The sequence below is a fragment of the Notolepis coatsorum genome (assembly GCF_963971535.1).
Source record: "Notolepis coatsorum genome assembly, chromosome: 15".
In the NCBI taxonomy this organism is placed as follows: Eukaryota; Metazoa; Chordata; class Actinopteri; order Aulopiformes; family Paralepididae; genus Notolepis; species Notolepis coatsorum.
Window position 1 is genome coordinate 67,507,552 of NC_140179.1, and position 23,579 is coordinate 67,531,130.

Below are 23,579 nucleotides of genomic sequence, written 5' to 3' on the forward strand. Positions count from 1 at the left end.
TAACTGGTGGGCAGTCCCAATACATGTGCATAAATGTTCCTTCGTCTCCATTTGTACATTGGGAGCATTTTGAGTCTTGTTTGAGACCCATTCTGTTCAGTCTTATAGGAGTCAAGTATGTCCTGTGAATATAGTTAAGATTGATTTGTTGATGGTCCGGGTTCCTTGATGTAAGACGGACATTTGCCCATGCTCCTTGCCAATCAATGTCACTTTCCAGGTCTGGTATATCCCTCCTCCAGACAGAGTCTAGTTGGAGGGTTTCATACGAGGACGTTAGTAATTGATGATAAAAACCTGATACAAAACCTCTCGATGTCTCTCTTTCATAGAAGAATTTGTGGTATCTGTGGTGTTCAACTGGTATGTCTAATGGAACACCGTGAGACTTCAAACATAGCTGTAACTGTATGTAAAAAAGCCATGTGGACTCGGTGAGATTAAATTTTGTGCATATTTCTCCATAACTACAAAAACCCTGTTTGTTAAAAACATCCCCTAATGAGTGTATGCCTTGTTCTTCCCATGTAGGGAATCTTATAGGACGTTTTTCAATTAAGAGTGCATTGTTATTGAATAAGGGAGTGTGATTGTGCCATTTTTGTGGGTTAGGATATTTTTTTTGTGTTTCACGCCATATCCGGATCGCATGGGTAATTATGGGGCCAAATTTTCGCTCACAGTGCTTGATTGGTAATTTAGTGTGTGCTATGTCCTTCAGTCTATGTGGGGCTACTATGTTTTCTTCCAATTTTCTCCAGGACACTAATGCTTGGGGATCAAACCATATTGTCAATGGTCTTAATGTGTACGCCTTAAAATATTGGAAAAAATCTGGAACTGCCATGCCACCGTCTGCTTTATTTCTCTGTGCGGTGGATCTTTTTATACGTGGTGGTTTGTTATTCCAAATAAATTTGTATGTGGAGGAGTGTAATCTTTTCCAGTAACCCTCTGGAGGGGGTAACGGTAGCATTGAACTGATGAAGTTGATTCTAGGTAGTACATCCATCTTAACTATTGATACCCTTGTCTGTACTGAGTTTTTAAGTTTTGCCCACCTGTCCAGGTCGTCTTTGATTTTGTTCTGTATTTTTGTGTAATTGTGTTTCACTGTTTGTCTTATGGTGGGAAATATTTCCACACCCAAGCATCTAAAATGTTTTACCATAGGTATCTCACCTGGGAGGGTTGTATCTTTTTTTGCATGGGTGTTAAGTGGTACTCTTGCCGCTTCTGCTTTGTTTTTGGCATGCACATACAGTAAATGACTGTGTCGTCCACGTACATCTGGACTAGGGAGCCAGAGCAGACAGAAGGCAGGTCATTTATGTACAGGCTCAACAGGAGGGGGCCCAGGATTGAACCCTGTGGCACACCCACATCGTATTCCAGGGGGGGGAGATAGATCACCATTTATTTTGACACATTGTGTCCTACCCTCAAGATAACATCTCATCCATTTTAAGGCGTGAGAAGAAAAATTAAACCTAGATAGCTTAGTGATGAGCACATCATGGCTGATGGTATCAAAGGCCTTTTTCAGGTCTAAAAACACGGCTCCAGTCGCGCCTCCCTTCGCTTTTACCATCTCTAAGAAGAAGCAGAGTCCTGCACTGTACATCTGCTTAACTAATTTACCGTATACTAGATATAATTTGTGGGACATGATGTTTATTTCAGCAAGGGAATGTAGAAACGGGAAATATGAGCCAAGAGACATAACAGAATATACTACTCCCAGATCTGAGACAAAAGCACATCATGGTATTTCCCCAAAAGATTTATCATGATATTTCCATAATTGTTTGGTGACCAAAATGATTGAAATACCATCGGTATCCTGGTTTAAATTAGATTATGCCATGGTGTTATTTAAATGCAAAAGGGGCACCATGGCAATACATGACCTTTTCCATGGCAGTACCATGGTAAATTATTATAGAATTGATTGATTGATTGAAAACTTTATTAACAGATTGCAGAATGGGTACAATACAGTACAGCTCAAAACAACTGCTAAGAGGATGAAGACCAGAAAAAGACGTTTGTCTTGTTTACATAAGGGTCCTCCATTTTCAATTCATCAAGACATTTATGACATACAAATATACGGTACTGTGTAAGAAAGAGAGAACATCATACAAAATATATAAATCTGAAGGGGAAGAAACATGCTGGTACCATGGTCAATTATTATACAATGGCTGGTACCATGGTAAAACTGAAATTGCTATCAAACTACCATGATCCTCTTTTGTAAGGGAGAGTTTGTCCTGCTGAGATGAACCATGAGCTCCAGACTGTATCACACAGACAGAACACAATTTAAGCAATATTGGGGCGAAATGGGAACCAAACCAAACCAAAGTGTTAAATAATAAAGACCATTGTGTTTTTTATGACGCCACCCCCCTCATTACTGAGCTTAGAAAGGTCACCAAGACCAGCCTTCATTTTAGTTCCACATAGAATAGATGGTGTGTGATGGTGATGGAACCTTGAATTTTACGTTATCATTTGTTTGATTCAAGTATTCTCCCAAATTTGTATTAGATTAGATTAGATTCAAATGTATTATCATTATACAGCACAAGTACAGTACAATGAAAATAAGTTTGGCATCCAATCAGAGTGCAAATGTAACAGTAAAGTGCAACAGCAATATACAAGTAGGCCTATATGTACAGGTGATTAAACTAAATATACAAATTAGTACTACTGCTGAGTGTAGTATGCTAATCAGATGTATGTACAGAGTTGTAGTATAATATGTACAAGACAGTATGGTAGTAGTCATACTGACCAGCAGCGTAACTAGTAAGAGTGGGATATGTACAGATAATATAGATATAGTATCTACAGTTATGTGAAAGGACTATGTGCAGGTAAGTACAGGCAAGTGTGGCTAGATAGGCTATATATGTGGTGACAATAAATATATAAATATGGTATATACAGCATTATTGTACATGCTATCATACAGAGCTATGGGTTATATGCAGGTGTGTAAGTAAGTAAGTATATAGAAGGGTTATATGCAGGTATATTCAGACACATATGCATGCATATATATATATATATATATATATATATATATATATATATATATATATATATATATATATATATATATATATATATATATATATATATATATATATATATATATATATATATATATATGCATGAAAATATAAATTGGTCCAGGCGCGCTTGATTTTTGTCAGCATTTGAAATATAGCATAAGTAATGATATTTGTTTATTTACAAAGCCCTTATTGGTAAACTACACCACAATGTTACTAGATTGGACCCTATCTGACTGGCTTGAGCTTAACCCTTTCAGTGCCACGGACGACATATCTCGTTTTATCACCCCCCCCCCCCCATTGAGTGCCCACAACGACAAATATCGCTTTATTTTTTTATTAGCGATCTGAATTCATATTTCATCAACCGAGTCTCCCGTTGGTACACCAGCCCCTGCAGGAGCTCAGATTGGAAAAAAGCGCCCCCTATCGTCTATCCCTGTGTAACTGCAGGTCAGTCGCTTAGACAAGATACAAGAGATACAAGAGTTTTATTTGTCACGGCATACAGGTATACAGTTAAATGCGGGGTATACAGACTGACCTGGGATCTGTAGATCTGTGTGGGGGGAGCCAACTGGCTCCTTGTGCTGGCGAGCAGTCTGATGAACATGGAATGATCGCGGGACGGAAAGCAGCCAATAATATTCACAGCAGCCAATAATCAATCAATCAACGCGATCGATATTTGGAATGGCGATCAGGAATTGGAATAATCTTTTTCGAGAACATCTGATCTAAGGTAAGGAGTCTATGTTACCAGTCTTGGGGTAATCAGATCTGTTTTCGCTGAGATAACAGCGTGTCCCCTATGTGTGATGTGGCTGTTTGGCTGTGATCGCTGATGAGGAAATAAGAGAATCGATTTTTCAGCTTGCGTCTATAGCGTGCATACGTACACATATACTATCGATAATCTAGCGTTTATTTGAAAACTATTCATAAATAGGCTGAAAAATGGCAACGTTGAAAACGAGGGCTTTTCAAAATGCTATAAAACGAAAATGAACCGATAAAAAAACAATCCGTTTCGACAATGTTGACTGCAAATGAGTCATTGATAAGCGACGGGCAGATTAGACACATAGCCATAATTTAAAACATAGATTAGACGTTTTTAACGCTAACATTGAAGTGGATGGTGGCATTCAACGGGGTAAATCAACGTTAATCAAAGGCACTGAAAGTGTTAGGTTCCTCAAGCTTGTCCTGAGCTGGGAAGTGCTGCCTTTTGCGTTGATGCTCCTGAATCATGGAACATCCTTCAACACACTTTAAAAGACCAATACTCTTCCAACCTATGCACAGTTCAAAACCATGATGATCATATCTGTTTTTAGCAGATTGCTTTTTATCTTCGTTACTATCTTTGTTACTCGTCATCATTGTAAATTAGGACAACCTCAATGGTCTACGAGTTTCTAAATAAAGGTTTGATGATGATGACGACGAGCACTGTATCTCCTATTATATAATGGAATAGGTTGCTCACATTATACAGTGAATGGACTGCTTTTCACAGAGGCTGAAGAAGAGGTTGGAATAAGTTGGGATAGCCATGGCTGTATTAGATCCAAATATTGCCACAGTTCTTTGCGTATATCTGGTAATAGTGCCGGGCACATTTAAGCATCCTTCATAGTGATGAATTAAATATGTTTGTCATTACTATCACAGGTAGATTTGTCAAGTGAATATAGCTGTGACTGGTGTGGGGGGGGGACTATAAATAGACAGGATGTCTCAAGACTCTATCATTCGGCTCATCAGGAGATGAAGCATCACTTGGCAGCCAAGCTGTTACAATGTAGTAGGCTGTGAGTAACTGCAATCTGTATATATTCCGATTCAAATGTATTATTATTATTATTATTATTATTATTATTATTATTATTATTATTATTATTATTATTATTATTATTATTATTATTATTATTATTATTATTATTATTATTATTATTATTATTATTATTATTATTATTATTATTATTATTATTATTATTATTATTATTATTATTATTATTATTATTATTATTATTATTATTATTATTATTATTATTATTATTATTATTATTATTATTATTATTATTATTATTATTATTATTATTATTATTATTATATATATATTTTTGTATCTATTGCCTATATTTATTTTATTGTAACATATATTATAACTGATAGGGCATACAGACCTTTATCTGCACCTTTATTTACACTGTTTATTTTTCTCATATTTTTATATTCAGATTTAATTCGAATGCCTATATTTATGTCTTTCTTCCATTACCCTGCCCTGTACCCCCCCCCCCCCCCCCCCCCATGCTGCTATGACACCTGAATTTCCCCAAGGGGATCAATAAAGGAATATCTTATCTTATCTTATCATATCTTAACACTCACTAACTTCTCTACCAGGTAACTAACTATCTTCCATCTGGTGAAGGACTCATTGCATTGGTAGAATATGGTCTTGGTCAAAAATGTTAAATGCAAGTCTCCTTCAAAACAACCAAAGGCACATTTTGTAGGGTTTGTACATTTTTTTAATGCCTTTATTTTACACAGCAGGATGTATTTAAAATGGCCAACGTGTTGCGACCCATGTAGGTCTTCATCAAGGTCATGGTCAACGGTATAGCTTACACACCTGTATTGTGTTACACTAATGAGTTGAGTGGCAGGATGGTTCTCTGTCAATGTGCTAGCCTATTGGTCAAGTCAAGTTTCAAGTCTACACAAATCAGAAAAAAAAGAACATTCAGAAAACAAACTTTGACCTAACCCATGTGTTATTTTTGGCAGTGGAAGTCCTTACTTCCTAGTCAAAAGGTCACCCGCTCACATCATCCTCTAATTAATCTGTTATTGGGTTTAGGCTACCGCATCTTCCTGTGTTATTGGCCAGGCAGAGTTTGTGATGCGACACCCATGTGGAGCAGGGAAAGCTCTTGTGTGAAGCATTGGTTCATACATATGAGTTATGATCTTAGGGCTATTTGCCTAATATTGCTCAGAGAGCAGCTATGCAGAGTTCACAGTGACTACTCAGCCAGTTGATGACTCTCACACACTGTAATCCTTAGTTATAAGATAAGAGAGAGATTATCCTTTATTGATCCCCTTGGGGAAATTCGGGTGTCAAAGCAGCATGGGGGTACAGGGTGGGGGATGCATAGCTTCACAGTCCTATATACACTGTGGGGTGAGTCTTAGGCTGAACGTGCTCTTCATTCTGCCTAGCTCCTCGTAGAGGGGGTGAGAGGGGTTCTCCAGGATGGCTTCTAGCTTTTTCCTCATCCTCCTCTCAGCCACCACCTCTAGGTTATCCAGCTCACCACCCACTACTGAGCTAGCCTTCTTCACCAGCTTGTTCAGTTTGCTGGAGTCCCTCGAGTTGATGTTGTCCCCCCAGCACACCACAGCAAAAAAGAGGACGCTGGCTACAACCGACTGGTAGAAAGATAGCAGCAGTCGGTTGCACATGTCGAACGACCTGAGTCTCCTCAGGAAGAACAGCCTACTCTGATTCTGTCCCTTCCTGTAGAGTGTTGTCCGGCCAGTGTTGTCCGGCCAGACTAGTGTGGGGTCTGGCAAAAATATATTTACAACGCTCTTGGTGTTGTAGGCCCGTCCTAACTGAAGATTTCCTGACCAGATTAATGTAAAAGATAAGATAAGACGTTCCTTTATTGATCCCCTTGGGGAAATTCAGGCGTCATAGCAGCATGGGGGAGGGGGGAGGGGAGGTATAGGTATGGGCAAGGTAATAGAAACACAATAAATATAGGTAATACAAATGTTAAATATGAATATAAAATATGAATAATAGTAAACAGTAGATAAAAAGGTGCATATGAGACCTGTTCGCTGTATACAAACACCTTGCTTACTTGCTGTATACCGCAAGTAAAAGTATGACAGGGCTCTATGGAGAAGCCATGACACTCCCCTGACTAAAAGTGGTTTCAAACTAAAACGGCTGGATGTCATTTTGCCAAATCAGCATGGGTGTGAGTCGTTCACCTTTTACATATCTAGCTTTGGCATGGATTGATTGTTTAGATCGCTAGCATGGCTAACAAATGCAAATAATGTTGTAGTCTGCCCTGTTGTTCTGACCAGAATCACGGTCCTTTTGCCCCCTTGATGCATGCACACACTGAGTCTGATGTATACAGCGAACAGGTCTATACCCTGCTATCAGTCATAAAACACACTACGCTAGAGTCCGTGCAGGGTTTAATGGTTAAGAGTCAGACATTTTATTATTATTTATTATGTTTTTGGTAGATTTTTATTTGTTTGTACTACCGGGCAGTCCGGTAGAGGGAGAGAGAGAGGAAGAACGGGAGACAGAGCGGGGGGAAGACATTCGGCAAAGGACGCCGGGTCCGGGAATCGAACCCGGGTCGGCCGCTTCGCAACGCAGTGTGTTACATGGGTCGCCACTTGGGTGCCCAGAGTCAGACATTTCTAACAGTTCTCAAGTTCTCCTGCCATTAGTTCTCCAGCAATTGGCAGCAGTCCGTGCCTCTCGTTGTGCAGCCTGATGGCTACTGGCACGAAGGACTGGCCGAGGTCTGTCGCTCAACGTGCTCCTAGGCTAGCTCCTTACAGAGGGGGTGGGAGGGGTTCTCCAGGATAACGTCCAGCTTCTTTCTCATCCTCCTCTCTGCCACCACTTGTAATTTGACCAGTTAAGACTCTCACTACAGAGCTAGTCTTCTTCACCAACTTGTTCAGTTTGTTAGTGTCCCTTGGGTTGATGTTACCCCCCCCCCCCCCCACACACCTGTAGTGTATCGACAGGTGGCATAGCGTGTAATGTAATGTGGGTTCAACCGTTCACTAACACAGGTTTCACTGGCTGTAGCATAAGGAACGACACTGATAGACATGGGGGTTAGTACTTAAATAGCCTACTTCCAGGACAGTGAGCCTCTCTACTATAGGCCCCTAGGTCGTTTCACACAGCCTGACTGGAATGCAAACATGCACCTTGTTGTATGACTTCACAACTTGCTATAATAATAATAATAACCTGAGCTCACGAGAATGAATGAATGAATGAAAACTTTATTTAACAGATTGCAGAATGGGTACAATACAGTACGGCTCAATACACACAATTGTTAAGGGGATGCAGACCAGAGAAAGACTTTCGTCTTGTTTACATCAGGGTCCCCCATTTTCAATTCATAGTGACATTTATGACATACACAACATACATGACATCATGACATTTATGGCATAGGGACATACAGGTATGATATGCAAATATACAGTACTGTTACCCATAGATCCTAACAGAGATTATATACATATGATGGGGATGAGACTGTACATTAGGATATACATACGGTGGGGAGAAAATAAGGCATCTCTACTAGGCCCCTAGGTCGTTTCACACAGCCTGGCAGTGGCTGATTGATTGATTGAAAACTTTATTAACATATTGCAGAATGGGTACAGTACAGTACAGCTCAATACATATGGGGATGCAGACCAGAGAAAGACTTTTGTCTTGTTTACATCAGGGTCCCCCATTTTCAATTCATCATAACTATGACATACATGACATACAGACAGTACTGCTACATCTATGACATACCAGATTTGCAAATACAGTACTGTTTGTGATATAAAAATAGTCTAAAAAAGAGAGTATATACATTTGATGTAGAAACTGTACATTGGAAAACATGCACCTTGTATGACTTCACAACTTTCTATAATAATAATAATAATAATAATAATAATAATAATAATAATAATAATAATAATAATAATAATAATAACCTGAGCTCAGGAGAATGAGGAGGAAAGATGATGTCCCTCTTACTTCATCACTTTCCCCCTGGACCCCCGCTCCTCTGCCCCTCCCATGGAGTAGGGTCCAGCTGCAGGTGCTGCTTCTCTAGAAAGTAGGTTCGTGTGGCTGCCACAGGGAGTAGCCTCCAGCTGCAGCCCCGGAGATTGTTCCAGATTGGGCAACTTCCGCCCGCTCCCACGACATTTCTCCCGCTGACAGGACAATGCGCTGATTGGCGGAAAGTACGGAAGTATCTCGAAGTACGTCTGACGTATCTCGAAGTACGTCTGACATATCTCGAAGTACGTCTGACGTTTCTCTACGTTAGCGAGGAGGATCAACAAGCAAATGAAGAAGGAAGGGAGACCATTTTGGACCATATAATAATACTGTAGTTGTGGTGAATGAGGTGTTGAAGGAATAGCATTATGTGTTTGATATGCACCAGTAACCTGTTTGTTCAGTGGTGAACGAGGTGTTGAAGGAATAGCATTATGTTGCTCCTACACCACATCATGTTCATATTAACATTTGTATTCTGTAGAATTATTTCTAATCATTATTCTTTCTTTATAATTTCTACATATTATTGATTGGTTTGGTAAAGTAAATGGGGGTTGAAATGGTTCTTTTAAAACATTTGTATATTAATAATAAGTGTCAGTTGTAACCTTTTTTTGTTTGACATGTTTGTTTATTTTCAGTTGATGATGATTTATTTCCTCCTTTCCCGCCCATACAATACAATACAGTAATAATACAATAAAGACACAGTTGTTTAAATGTTTATTTTCTTAATTTAATTTCCTATACAATGTAGGAACTGCACAAGTGATTGATTGGATGAAAATTGTATTAACAGATTGCAGAATGGGTACAATACAGTACGGCTCAATACACACAATTGTTAAGGGTATGCAGACCAGAGAAAGACTTTCGTCTTGTTTACATCAGGGTCCCCCATTTTCAATTCATCATAACATATGACATACACGACATACAGATAGACAGTACTGCTACATCTATACATTTATGACATACCAGATTTGCAAATACAGTATTGTTTGTGATACAAAAAGAGTCGAGAAAAGAGAGTATATACATTTGACGTAGAAACTGTACATTGGAGGAGGTTGGGTAGGTGGGGGGGGGGGGACTGTACATTGGAGGTGGTTGGGGGGGGGGGGGGGTCGGGTAGGAGGGGTGGGTGGGTGGGGGACACTGTACAAAACAACATACAGGAATGAGAAACAGTCTAAATGGGTTTTAACATTTTAGTTTATTTCATGCAGATATGATCTGTAATACCTGATCGGTACAATATCTACTAACCTGATCAATACAAGCCCCCCCCTCATGGAACAAGGAACTCTTCAATCAATCACTCAAGAACCGCACGTCAGCGCAGACGTACTTGCTTTTGATTTTGACGTTCAATTAACACGTTCGCTAACGGACGTAGACGTACTTCGAGATACTTCCGTACTTTCCGCCAATCAGCGCATTGTCCTGTCAGCGGGAGAAATGTCGTGGGAGCGGGCAGAAGTTGCCCAATCTGGAACAATCTCCGGGGCTGCAGCTGGACCCTATTGGCCACAGGCTTGCCCAGTGAGATGATTCACCGGCGCTGCAGCTGGACCCTACTGGTCCCACCACGAGGCAGCAGCGTTGTCTCGGTGACTACCGGTGTTACGTGATGACGCTGGATGTGTATATGAGCGCGAGCGGCGGGATCTCTCTCCCCTTTTTACCGCCATCAGCGCGCGGAGTGTTTTTTTCCTCCACGGGACCTGCTTCACTGCGCAGCACCGCCTCGACGTGTCAAGCCGCCAGCAGCAAGAGACGAGACGGTAAGAAGAGAATTACTTCATATTAACCGGGGTCTTTTCTGACCATAATAACCCGAATTCCCCACCTCTCTTCGGACTGGATATGTGGCTTGTTTTGTGGAAACGACCAACAGCAATGTACATTTATAGAGAAATAAAACGGGAGCGACTGCTAGTGCTAGACGGCGGCAGCAGCCATTGAGACACAAACCGCCGCTCCACCATGATGTAGTGCAGAGCATTTCACACATGAACACTGTGCAACGGGCCGGACACGTTACGGTGAAAGGAGAAATGACAGGGCGATAACAAGATAATAGTTGTCGTTTGTTTTTATTTGGTTGTGGCAACGTGTCTTTGTGTGTTTTGATTATATTACTTGACGTTATTCTTGTGTTGAGTGAGTGAGGCTCGTGAGGGTGTAGAGGGGGAGATGTGGCGCGTGTCTGGTCAGCATCACCGCCGCGAGCGAGCTGCTTCATCCAGAGGCTTGTTGGAGGATGGCTGCACAGTGACTAGAGCGCTAAGTAGTAGCCAACAACATCTACATCTTCCGTTGGACCGTTACTATTTTCAATTCAAGTCCACACACACGCTGACCACCCTGTGGCGGTAAAACATTTTATTATAGCGATGCATCATGCAGCAACGTTTTTTGCCAGCCTCGAGTTGCTCATCATTATACGAAGCTTTCCCCTCACACTACTGTTAGCTAACTTGCTCTGTCAACGTGCATAGTTTAAGATAACCGTTAACTTGCTCTGTCAAAGTAGGTAGATAACTTGCTCTGTCAAGTTATAATGTATGTAATGTAGCATAGTCAAAAAGTGCATAGTGCATCTAATGTAGCTAACTTGTTCTGTCAAAGTGCATAGTTAAGCTAATGTAGCTAACTTGCTGTCAAAAGTGCATAGTTCATCTAATGTAGCTAACTTGCTCTGTCAAAAGTGCATAGTTAAGCTAATGTAGCTAACTTGTTCTGTCAAAGTGCATAGTTAAGCTAAGGTAGCTAACTTGTTCTGTCAAAGAAGTGCGTACAAGCTAGCTTAGCTAAAGAAGCTAACTAACTAGCCATCCTCGCCAGCATCGTATATTATGCTTAAATGGACGGGCCGGCTAAAATAGCCTGCTAGCTAAAAGACTTGTCACTTTACTTGTTATAGAGCAATCGTGATTATATCCCCGTTAGTTATCTAGAGTCTCTAGACGCTCTCTATAGGCTCAACAGGTTAGGCAGCCTGCCGGCCAAATGCCACACACTGTTGGATTTACAGCTTGGGGGCACCACTCGTATTGAACAGGCACCATCCTTTGTCAGCCAGTGATGGTTTGCTACACTTGTGCATGATGCAACACGTGGTCGTTGGCAAGGATTAGTGAAAGGCTCGTCCCCAAAGGTGCATTCTCTTTGTGTGCCAGCGGTGTTGCTCTAGTGTGAGTGACGGTGTATAATATTGAACGGAACCGTTGCCATTGAGATAAAATAAATTAACCTGGTAGGTTGCTGTAGCCTCATACGTTTGTGCAGGTGGTTTTGATTGTGGTGTGATTGGACTTCGGGTGACTCGAGTGTACTATTCAATGGTAATGCCCTTCTGTTATAGCTGTTGATAAGGTGTGTATCATCATGGTGTGTGACAACTTTGGTATTCAGGCTGTTGCGATTGTTAGTATCTTGTCAGACCATTTGCCTTCACTTGACAGACTTTCACGCTCCGTCTAAAGGGTAAAGTCGTTATGAATTCAGTGGTACTAGATGGATGTCAATTTATCCCATATCCCACTTGTGTTTATGGCGTGTCGGATGACTTCTTGGTGTGGAAATGGCCATTAAGAGGAGTGTATGAGAGGACATTTGACCCGTGAGTTCCCAGGTATTTCAGGAACTTCCACAATGACATTTGACACAGCTCCATTGATAGTCAAAGTGGGGGCCTCTCCATTCCAGATGTCAACAACATACCTAAGGAATAATTCATGAAACGTAGACCTAGGTTCGAAAAATCTATTTGAATCTATCTTCATCTGAATAATTGGATATCGATACATAAAATCCCAGATCGGTCTCTAATAGGGGTGGAACGGTTCACAAAATACACGGTTCGGTTCGTATCACGGTTTTGTGCTCACGGTTTTCGGATCGGTTTGATATGTTTTAAAAAAATGTAACACTCCAAAAATGTAAACATGATTCTCATTTATTTGAAAATTTTTTTTTTTTTACAGCGGTTTCCTTTAAATAATGTTTGGCACACAAAGACTGAACTGACTGAAAAATATAGGCTACATTTGTCAAAGTATTAACTTAGTGCAAACTAGGCCTGCCGCGATAAGCAATAAATCGATTAATTGCTGCGATAATTAAAATGAATGCAATGATTTTGACGGGCGCGATTAATTGCTATTTGCGCGTTTGTTTTAATGAGGCGGAACCAGTGCCCCTCAGTCACTGTCCGTGTTGGGAGGCGGGCCGCTGACGTTACTAGAGTACAGCACGGGAGCTCCGTGGGGCAACGCCACATAGACATTTCTCAATAGTGTTGCTCCTTTTAACCAAGTAGCATTATTTGTAGTGTAACGTTAGCTATTTTTAGACCCAAGTAGTTACTCGCTACTGCCCGGAGAAACTGGACTGCTAAATAAAGATTAAAGATCTAGCGTTCGTTGATGCTCATTCAATGCTAACAACATTAGCTACAAACGAAATACAACGTATAGCATAGCTACAAGTACAACACAGAATAACGTTAATACAATTACATGCATCATTGTTTACAATTAACGGGTGGGGCTAGTCAAAGGACTGGACACGGGGACAAGTTAAACATGAATTAATTTATTATAACACTCCGGTAGTTTCGAGTCGTGCTGCAGTGCTTACGCACCACAGCTATTATATTATATACTGCTTTGACGCTTCCTCCTCATCGTTGATTGCCTGTAGTAGCTGCATCTAACGTTAGTAGCTAACGTTAAAACTAACCTAAAGTTGGTTGTTCACCAACAATTTGTTTTATCATTAGCTCAAAAACATCATATCATTAGCCCAAGTTGTCGGCTCATAGTTTCTGCTTAGGATAATCACAAAATACTTCCGGTCCGGTCGGTGGGCTTCAAAATAAAAGTCTAAACACCGGAAAAGACGGAGCGGTGGGCTTCAAAATAAAAGTTTGGGGAAATAAATTTCAAAAAAAAAATTCTCTAACCGGTCGCAATAATATCGCTTATCGCGATATTTTCGGGGGCAATTAATCGCCCAGCAAAATGTGTTATCGTGGCAGGCCTAGTGCAAACAAACAAAATAATTAAACCTTTCTATTTTTGTGGCCACATTATAGACAAAGACCATCAACATAAAGTATGCATATGCTCAACCAGCACTAGACTTTCCTTTCTTTAAAATAAACACAAAAAAACAATGTCAACAATGTTTAAATTTCCTGATTGTCAGTTCTTAACACTTTCCGTGCCACGGGTCCGGTGCCCCGGAACCTGTTGCGTGCCACCACCCACTTCAATGATGGAGCTCTCATATTTGCGAACGCATAAACTATATCTTAAATTATGGCTATGTGTATAATATGGCCGTCGCTTATCAATGACTTGTTTGCAGTCAACATTGTCGAAACGGATTGTTTTTTAATCGGTTCATTTTCGTTTTATACCATTTTGAAAAACGCTTGTTTTATGAAAGTTCCAGAACATTTCAGAAGATTCTGTGATAATCGCCCTTTACTGGAATATACTGGAATACACCCAAAACGTTGAGATTAGATGTTCTCCAAAAAGATTATTCCAATTCCTGATCGCCATTCCAAATATCGATCGTGTTTATTGATCCAACGCTGGGTGGTCGAAACAGAGTCCACGCTGTTCTGATGGTCCACAATGAATCCGATCGGCTCGAGTTGCATGCCTGAGAAGTCAAATGTGGAAGCAGGATTTTTTTTTCATGCGTTTCATTCAATACAATCCAAAGGGGTCCAGTACCCCACGGAGAGATGATAGGGGGCGGTATTTTCCCAATGGAGCTCAGACAGAGTCAAGTTGATTGATGAAATATGAATGGACGATCAAAAATTAGATCTCTCGTCTCGTTGGCACTCAAAGTGTTAATGGAAAGATTCGTTTTCCGCTTGAAATTAAAGTGCAGTATTTGAAATACAATGAAAGGAATATGGCTGGATTTCTTATCAAAAGGAAAAGTGTCAGTTATTTAAAATAAATAAACAAACAAATTAGAAGGCCATCAATATAAAATGCAGCATAAATCAAACTAACACACACACACACTGTAGGCCTACTGTTTCAAAACAACACTACTCTGTTCATTCTATTTTTAAAATACGTACATTGTCCGTTTACATTTATTTAGACTAACATTATTTAAATATTGAGTGCAACACAGTAATTGTGAAACGGTGGTGGATTAATGTAATTCACACACGGAACTGTCTATGGGTTGGGAGTCCGCACGGACAACTTTGTGTGGTACCTTCGTTCTCGACTCTACCTACAGTGGAAGTTGAGGATTCGAATCGAGTTGATACCATGCAGTGGGAAAGCGGCAATAGTCCCGGTTGGAGTTAGTAAACACAATGTTAGCCTTCTTGGATGTTGAATAAACGTCATTTGCTTTCGACACCCCGCCTCAGACTCTCATTTTATCCTCTGCTAGCTACGGTAACATTTCATTGATGTCTGATAATGATTTCACTGGCTGTATTGGAGCTGGCGAGCTACAGACGTGCGTTTGTTGTACTTGTAGCGTCACAAACCGTGCTAACGTTATGGCGAGATGTAGGGCCTATGTAATGTTAATGCCAAATGTTTTAATGTCGTAATGAAGATTGATTTATATTGCGCTTGCCATTTCCACGCACTTTCTATGAACTTTTTTTTTGCATCCCCTGAACCGAACAATACCCACATGCCCCGAACCGTGGAGGTCGTACCGAACGGTGTACGGTTCGAATTAGAGATGTTCCGATACCATTTTTTCCTTCCCGATCCGATTCCGGTATCGGCCGATACCAGTGCATACATTAAAAAATATATATATATATTATATAAATTATAAAACTTTATTTTTTATTATTTTTTATACAGCTACTGTTTTATATATACATTTTTTATTATGTTTTTTAGTAATAACTATAAAGTAATGGTATTTATTCAACAACAGGTGATTGTATAGATTAGTATTAGTATCAGTAATTGAAAACTATCTCAATGAGTTCACCCACGGAAAGGTTGTTGGCACATTAGTTCCACACAGACATTATTCGTTGCTGCACTTGCTTCCACAAGGCTCAGTTTAAGTAGCAGAGGCTCTGTTGGGATTTTTGCACAATAAATATTCAACATTCTCTTTTGAGACTCCGCCTCAGACTCTTATCATTTGGCACTAAAAGCTAAACATTGTCACCGATATGGCTGTCCGCAACATGTCATTAATTGTGTACGCGAGGTGGTCGATCAGTGACGACGTTAACGTGAGCTAGGTTAGCTAGCATGAGCTACCGGTAGATGGAAAGACTGTAACGTTACTGGTGAAAATGTGATTTAACTTGGAATACTCCTTTGCCAACTTGCTGTACTTTGCTTGCAGGTCTGCAGCTATTATTGCTGGATTATGGATAGCCCCAACTTTAGCCAAGGTAACGTTAAAGCTAAAACGTTAACGTTAGTTAACGCTAGCTTTCGGTTAGCTGTTAAATGCTAATAACACCACCAAGCGAACCCATCAGAGCTCCCCGTCAACAGCGCTGTGTCGGGACGATGGCATTTTAAGAAAGTATCTGCTGGTAAAATGACAAATGGCATTGACACTTTAATTCACAGTCGGTTAAAAACACGTTTGTTTTATAATGCTCACTCAGCAGACCGCAGTGTTGTTGATAAATTCCGTCATATGGTATCGGAGCGCAGAATTAGATGGTAGTCGCCGATACCGATACCAGCATTTTAGGCAGCATCGGCGGCATTTCCGATACTGGTATCGGAATAACTCTAGTTCGAATGCATACCGTTCCACCCCTAGTCTCTAAATGTGTGTGTGTATATATGCTGTATTATGTTGACTGCCTTAGTGTGTTGGTCATGTTAAATAAAAGGTACGTTAATGTAACTGCTTTGTGGTCAATTCTTAACTCATTCAGCGCCGGAGCTATATGCCCGATATAGGTCTAGATTAGGGCTGGGCGATATGGCCAAAAACGTTATCGCGATTCAAATTATAAAATTATTTTCATATAACTCGATATCGATAATTATCATCGATATGTCTGTCAAGTTTAATTAACTTATTATGCCCGGCGCCGATGGACGGGCTATTAATAGACTTGTTTTTCTGCTGCGAATGTCTCGAGTTGATGTCGTCGTCAGTCCGCGCACGTTAGCAGTTAGCCAGAGCGAGCAGTGTATCCCATGACAATGTACTAAATATCCCTAAAATACTCTGTTCCGCCCCAATACATTGCAACGACGTCCACCGTATACCACACACTACTATAACCGTGGCATCAGAATTCACGCCACATACATACTCGGCACATAAATATATAAAATAGCGCCGTGCAAGCTAATTATCCTAGCCAGCCAAACTATACAATTGTGCCGTGCAAGCTAATTATCCTAGCCAGCCATGTTTCCAAATGTACTAAATATCCCTAAAATACTCTGTTCCGCCCCAATACATTGCAACGACGTCCACCGTATACCACACACTACTATGACCGTGGCATCAGAATTCACGCCACACACATACTCGGCACGTAAATATATAAAATAGCGCAGTGCAAGCTAATTATCCTAGCCAGCCTTGAGTCCTAAACCAAAACAGTAGCACATCTGGAGCTGTGGTGCGTAAGCACGTCATCACGTAACGTTGGTTGTTGTTAGTGAGTGTGCTGAGCCGAGGCTGAGCGGAGCCAAACTTGGAAAATCGATATATCGAAACTTTGCGACCACGTTTCATGTTTATTTCGAGGAAATAATTTATCGCGATATTTATCGTTATCGTTTTATCGCCAAGCCCTAGTCTAGATGGCCACCGCTTTAATCAATGGGAGGAGTGGGAGATTTGCGAGTGCTTAATAGGGCTGCAACTAATGACTAATTTGGTAGTCGACTAATCTGCCGATTATTTTTTCGATTAGTCGACTAATCGAAAACCAATGTAAACAACAACAAAAAAAAATAAAAAGGATGTTTTTTTTTTTTTTTTTTTTTTTTATATATAATTAAATATATTAATTAATATTAATTAAGCTGAAGACAGAGCAGAGGAACAGATTGGACATTGAGCATGACCTCAGAGTTGCTTGTCTACCATCACCCCAGACTTTGAGACTCTTGTCAGGACCAAACAACAACATCATAACATGATGATCCCATAGCAAATTAAAATAATGACTCATGAAACATTTGAATTTGGATCTTTAAGCCACTTTAAATGAAAATGTATTTGAAGAACAATACAGCAATCACTCATAACAAGATAAATAAATTAAATAATACAAATTAAAGTGGAAGTGTACTTTAAATAACTTTTGTTTGCTGTGTGTGAGAGGAGTCCGTGTGTGTGTGTATGTGTGTGTGTCTTACTCTGATCGCTGTGTGAGTGAGAGGAGTGTGTGTACTGTGTAATTTGTGTGTGTCTTACTCTGATCGCTGTGTGAGTGAGAGGTGTGTACTGTGTAATTTGTGTATGTGTATGTGTGTGTGTCTTACTCTGATCTCTGTGTGTGAGTGAGAGGAGTGTGAATGTGTGTGTGTCTTACTCTGATCGCTGTGTGAGAGAGAGGAGTGTGAATGTGTGTCTTACTCTGATCGCTGTGTGTGAGTGAGAGGAGTGTGTATGTGTGTGTGTCTTACTCTGATCGCTGTGTGTGAGTGAGAGGAGTGTATGTGTGTCTTACTCTGATCGCTGTGTGTGAGTGAGAGGAGTGCGTGTGTAATGTATTGTGTGTCTAGTCTGATCATCATCTCCTGCAGGGGAACAATGTTTTCAATGTCCAAAATGTGCTATGGGATCATCATGTTATGATGTTGTCTGGAACCCTGAGAAGCCACTCTCACAAAGATGGGTAGTGCAAAAAAAAAGTTTTTTTTTTTTTTTTTTTAATGACTAATCGACGCAACAATTTCTCGTCAACCATTTTTTATAATCGACGTCGTCGATTATGTCGACTAATCGTTGCAGCCCTAGTGCTTAAAATATATCTTAAATTATGGCTATGGGTCTAATACACGTCTATCAGTGAGTTGCTTGCAGTCAACATGTATAAAACTGATTGTTTTTTCTAGGAAAATTGGGCTACCGAAAATTATCGGCCGAAAATGGTTAAAAAGGCTCTTTCGGCTTTCGGCCGAAAGGGTTTTAGCACAGAAAATATATGACCGAAAGTCGAATAACGTGTTGTTGTGATGACGTCATCAAAACGCGACTACAGACATACCGGTAGCATGCGCAACATGTAACGTGAGCAGCTTGGCAGCTCTTCCTGCATTCTACAGCCTGTGATAACTAACTCCTCTTGGGAGTAGGGATGCCCCCCGAAACCCGGTTCTAAACTAAATTAGAAAAAACCGGAGTATTGATCAGCTCCGACGTTAACGGTACTGCTATCAGTAGTAGGGATGCCCCGATCACGTTTTTTGCCACCGATACCGATCACTGATCGTCGTGAGCCATATCGGCCGATACCGATCCGATACCGATCGTTTTTGATTAAAAAGAAATTAAAAATTATTTTATATAAAGTTTTTTTTTTTTTTTTTTATAAAATATATATATTATATAATTAGACTTGTACTTGTATTATCTGCGAGACATCGCCACCACGCAACAAGTCAAAATGCTCGCTATCTCCACTGTCTGTGTGTACATACTCTGCTTTGATCAAATCACATTCGGCTCTGCAGATTTACCCTAGGCTCTGCAGATATACCCTACTCCCTCAGCTATCCCCGTTAATGACTGCGACGCAAGCCGGGCTTCGAATATGCATCGAATGAGTGTTATAAGACATTGATATCAGGAGCTGTCTGTAGCTACTGCTAGCCGGAAATATAACGTTAAGACAACGCCTCAGTGAACTATTTAGTTGAATGGGACATTTCGTTTTGAACAGTGAGCTAAGCTAACGTGAGCTAACAGAGGTATCATACACTAGTACTAGATAACTAGACTATTGCTGGAGCATTTGTTGATATCAGGAGCTATCAGTAGCTAGCCGGCTAGATACCGTTCAGTTAGACAATGCCTCATCATGTATTAAACTAAAAGTGAATAGTTGACTGGGTCATTTTGTAGCGGTAGCTAACGTTAGCTCATGGAGGTCCCGTCCCACTAGACTAGACTAGACCCGTGTTTACATGCGTGCGGGAGGAGCTGGAGGAGGAGCAGACGCGCAGCACTGTGTGCAGCTCCCGGTGTCTGAGACAGAACTCAGCGAGTGAGATCTGTTTTGACGATCGGCGAAAATAAAACAGTAACGATAGCTAGGTAGCTAACGTTAGCTCAGGTCGAATGCACTATCTAGACTCAGCGTGTTTACAAACTCTACACTGGTACGGGCGGGGCTAGGGAGGAGGAGCAGTTTGCAGGTCCTGTGCGTCTGAGACAAGCGAGTGAGATATCCACTTGATCAGTTTCCGCGATCGGCGAATATGACTCATTATCGGAATTCCCCGATCGCATATTTATACTGATTATCGGCCGATAACGATCGATGGCCGATCGATCGGGGCATCCCTAATCAGTAGTCTAGGAGTGGATTAGCTACGGAGCTAACAGTGTACCATCCATCTGCGACGCAACGGTGGCAGCAACAGTGGACACTGAGTAATGTTAACGTTATGACGAGTTCATACTACACTACACGTAGGGCTGGGCAATATGGCCTAAATATGATATCACGATATTTTCTGACCTTTCGGTGATACACGATACGCATCACGATGTTTTTCTTTTTTTCCCCAAACAATTCATTATGAGGCTTACCAAGACAGTATTTGAGTTTGCAAGCTAACATTAAAGACAAAATAAAATACCCATGCATTTAGCATTTTTATATTATATATTGGATTTAGATTATTGGATTATTAGATTATATATTGCATATATTTAGCAATGAGATATTATATGATTTAGATATGAAATATGATGAATTGAAAATGGGGGACCCTGATGTAAACAAGACGAAAGTCTTTCTCTGGGCCCTGTTTCTTGTACCTGGATAACTGAGTTAGCCGGATAACTTTAACTGGATAACTGGGTTAGCCGGACTTTCCGGTTTCATGTACGTGGATTTTCCAAATCACCATGACAACATATCCAAAAGTTTGAGCCTGGTCGAAAGCAGAGTTCAAGTTCAAGTTAGCCTGAACCATCGCCACGCCCCGCAAAGAAGTGACAGCCCGTTTCCTGAAACTATTCCCACAGTCTACGATCTGCATTATACCATTCTGAATTACGTTTTTGTGCTCCATTCTTCCAGAGGGGGCTTTTGAAATGTAAAATAGACCCAAAATGCTGATACTAAATTCACTTTGTCCTAAATAATGCACGTTATATATACCGTGGCGACGGTGGCGCTCGCTCGTGCGATGTACACATTATGTGGTTATTTTAATTGTAACTGGGATTAAGATGTCTGATGAGATGCGCTGTTTGACGGATTTGAGAAATTGAATGAGCCGTTGACGTCACATTAATGAATGAGGATAAAGAGATAAACTTCATTCAAAACAAAGGATATTCTAAACACGGGTCTCTCGTTCATTAATGTATAAACAATGAATTTATCCCATCTGGCCCAGTGGCCCAGCGGTAGTGCTCAAGCCTGCCAACCCAGCGACCGGGGTTCAAATCCCGGTGTTTCCAATATGATTTTTTTGAATATAATATTAATGATTATACGCCAAAGTAGCCTGGTTTTAAGTTAAAATATTATAAATCTACATGCATTGAGGATGTCATTCTTTATATAGCTCTCAACGTGCACCAAATTGAATTATTCCTATATTGCAAAAAGAAGGAGACGACTAGGGTCTTGAACCCCGGTCGTCCGTGTGAAAGTCAAAAGAACAACCCGTTAGACCACATTGGAGATAAGTTAAAGATTGACTATACATCAATCAATGGGTAAGAGAGCCGTATCGTAATTCTGTATAACAGTTAACTAATTATTTTCGCTAGCAAGATCTCATTTGATTATTCAATCCAGCAGGCAAGTTTAAAGAAATATAATCTGATTGATTGAGGTAATGAGGGACTTAGAATTAGCCTATAGATAACGCATTTAACTTGTCGGCGAGGCGATTGAGCCGTATTGCAATCTGTCATAAAGTCTTAAATCAATTAATCAATCAATGCCGTTGAGAATCAGGATCTCTGCCATCGATACGTGCTGGCTTTTCACCTAAAACGGCCGCGCGCATTTAGCCTGAGTCGCAAGTCTGGCTTGAGTTAACGAGACTGAATCCACCTTTGTGAAACAGGAAAATCCCGGCTTCAAACATCGGGTTAACTGAAGCTGGATAATGACATCTTGATCGACTTAGTTGAACCACGTACAAGAAACAGGGCCCTGGTCTGCATCCTCCAGTCCACTGTTGTTGTATTGAGCTGTACTGTATTGTACCCATGCTGCAATCTGTTAATAACGTTTTCATTCATTCAGACGGCAAACAGAATCATTTTGATTGACAGTCGAGTCTGCCAATTACGTCACACCGCTTGCACCCGCCCTGCTGTTCTTAGCACCAATCGGCAAGCGCGTATTAATTTTTTACTTCCGCCATTGGAGAGCTCAATGACAACAACAATGGTAGCGGTAGCTCCCTGCGGCCGACGTTTAGCTTTTAGCTCCGCAGGATGACTAAACGACTGGAGGCATAATGATTTTACTGCAACGGATGTTATAATAAAAGCCTTTCCATACTGTCTGATTGAAAACTTTATTAACAGACCGCAGAATGGGCACAACTGAGTCAGCACGGGCTGAGATATGAACGACTAATGCTTGCTATATCTAGGTCGACCTCGGACGTTGCTATGTAAATACGCTGATGTTATTGAACGTCTAACTATATAACGTTAATGCCACAAAACGAATGCCTTTGTTATCATAAGTAGTAACTTTGATGCAGTAGTGTGTGTGTGGGGCGGCGCTGTTCAAAAGTTTCAACGTGTGGACCAGATTGACGCAACACAATCCTCTTGGGCAAAACATCACGATATCCACGATACGTTTAAAAAGTGTATCGTTAATGAACTGTACCCGATATTTATATAATATCGTCATATCGCCCAGCCCTAACTACACGTATGAACTCGACATAACGTTAACGTTACTCCGTTTAAATTAAGTGTTTAATTAGCAGCAATCTGTTGTTGAAAATGTAACGTTAACCGGAAAACCGGAAATGGAATGCGAGGACAGGAAGTCGTCATCAATCGTTGTAGTCTTTTAGTCTTAACAGTCTGGAATTAATGTATGCATTCAAAAGTGCTGAATAAATGTTTTATGGGCCCATAATAGTGATTATTAATATTATTTAAGTTAAGTTTAGCCATAATCATGTCTTTTGCCATAATCAGGTAGCTAAAAAAAAACATATATATATATATTTATATTAATCATCTTCGGCCTTTCGGCATTCGGTTTTCGGCCAACTGTTTCCTATTTTCGGTATCGGTTTCGGCCAAGAATTTCCCATTCGGTGCATCCCTAGTTTTTTCATCTGTACATTTCCGTTTTATACCGTTTTGAATAAGAGTAGTTTTGGTGATTTTTAGTAATTCCAGAGAAAGACACGATAATAGCCCTTTAGTGG

At 40.5% G+C, this 23,579-nt stretch overlaps 1 protein-coding gene across 4 annotated transcripts in view; it reads left to right on the forward strand.

The window, feature by feature from the left end:
* The first annotated feature begins 10,641 nt into the window (after nucleotides 1-10,641).
* nap1l1 (nucleosome assembly protein 1-like 1) overlaps nucleotides 10,642-23,579 on the forward strand; it is an 88,661-nt gene continuing 75,723 nt past the window's right edge. For 2 of the 4 annotated variants that reach the window (XM_084330437.1, XM_084330438.1), the window contains exon 1: nucleotides 10,642-10,754. The gene's annotated coding sequence lies outside the window, so the exon portion shown is untranslated. The remainder of the gene's footprint in view (nucleotides 10,755-23,579) is intronic. The other 2 variants (XM_084330439.1, XM_084330440.1) reach the window with 1 other exon arrangement.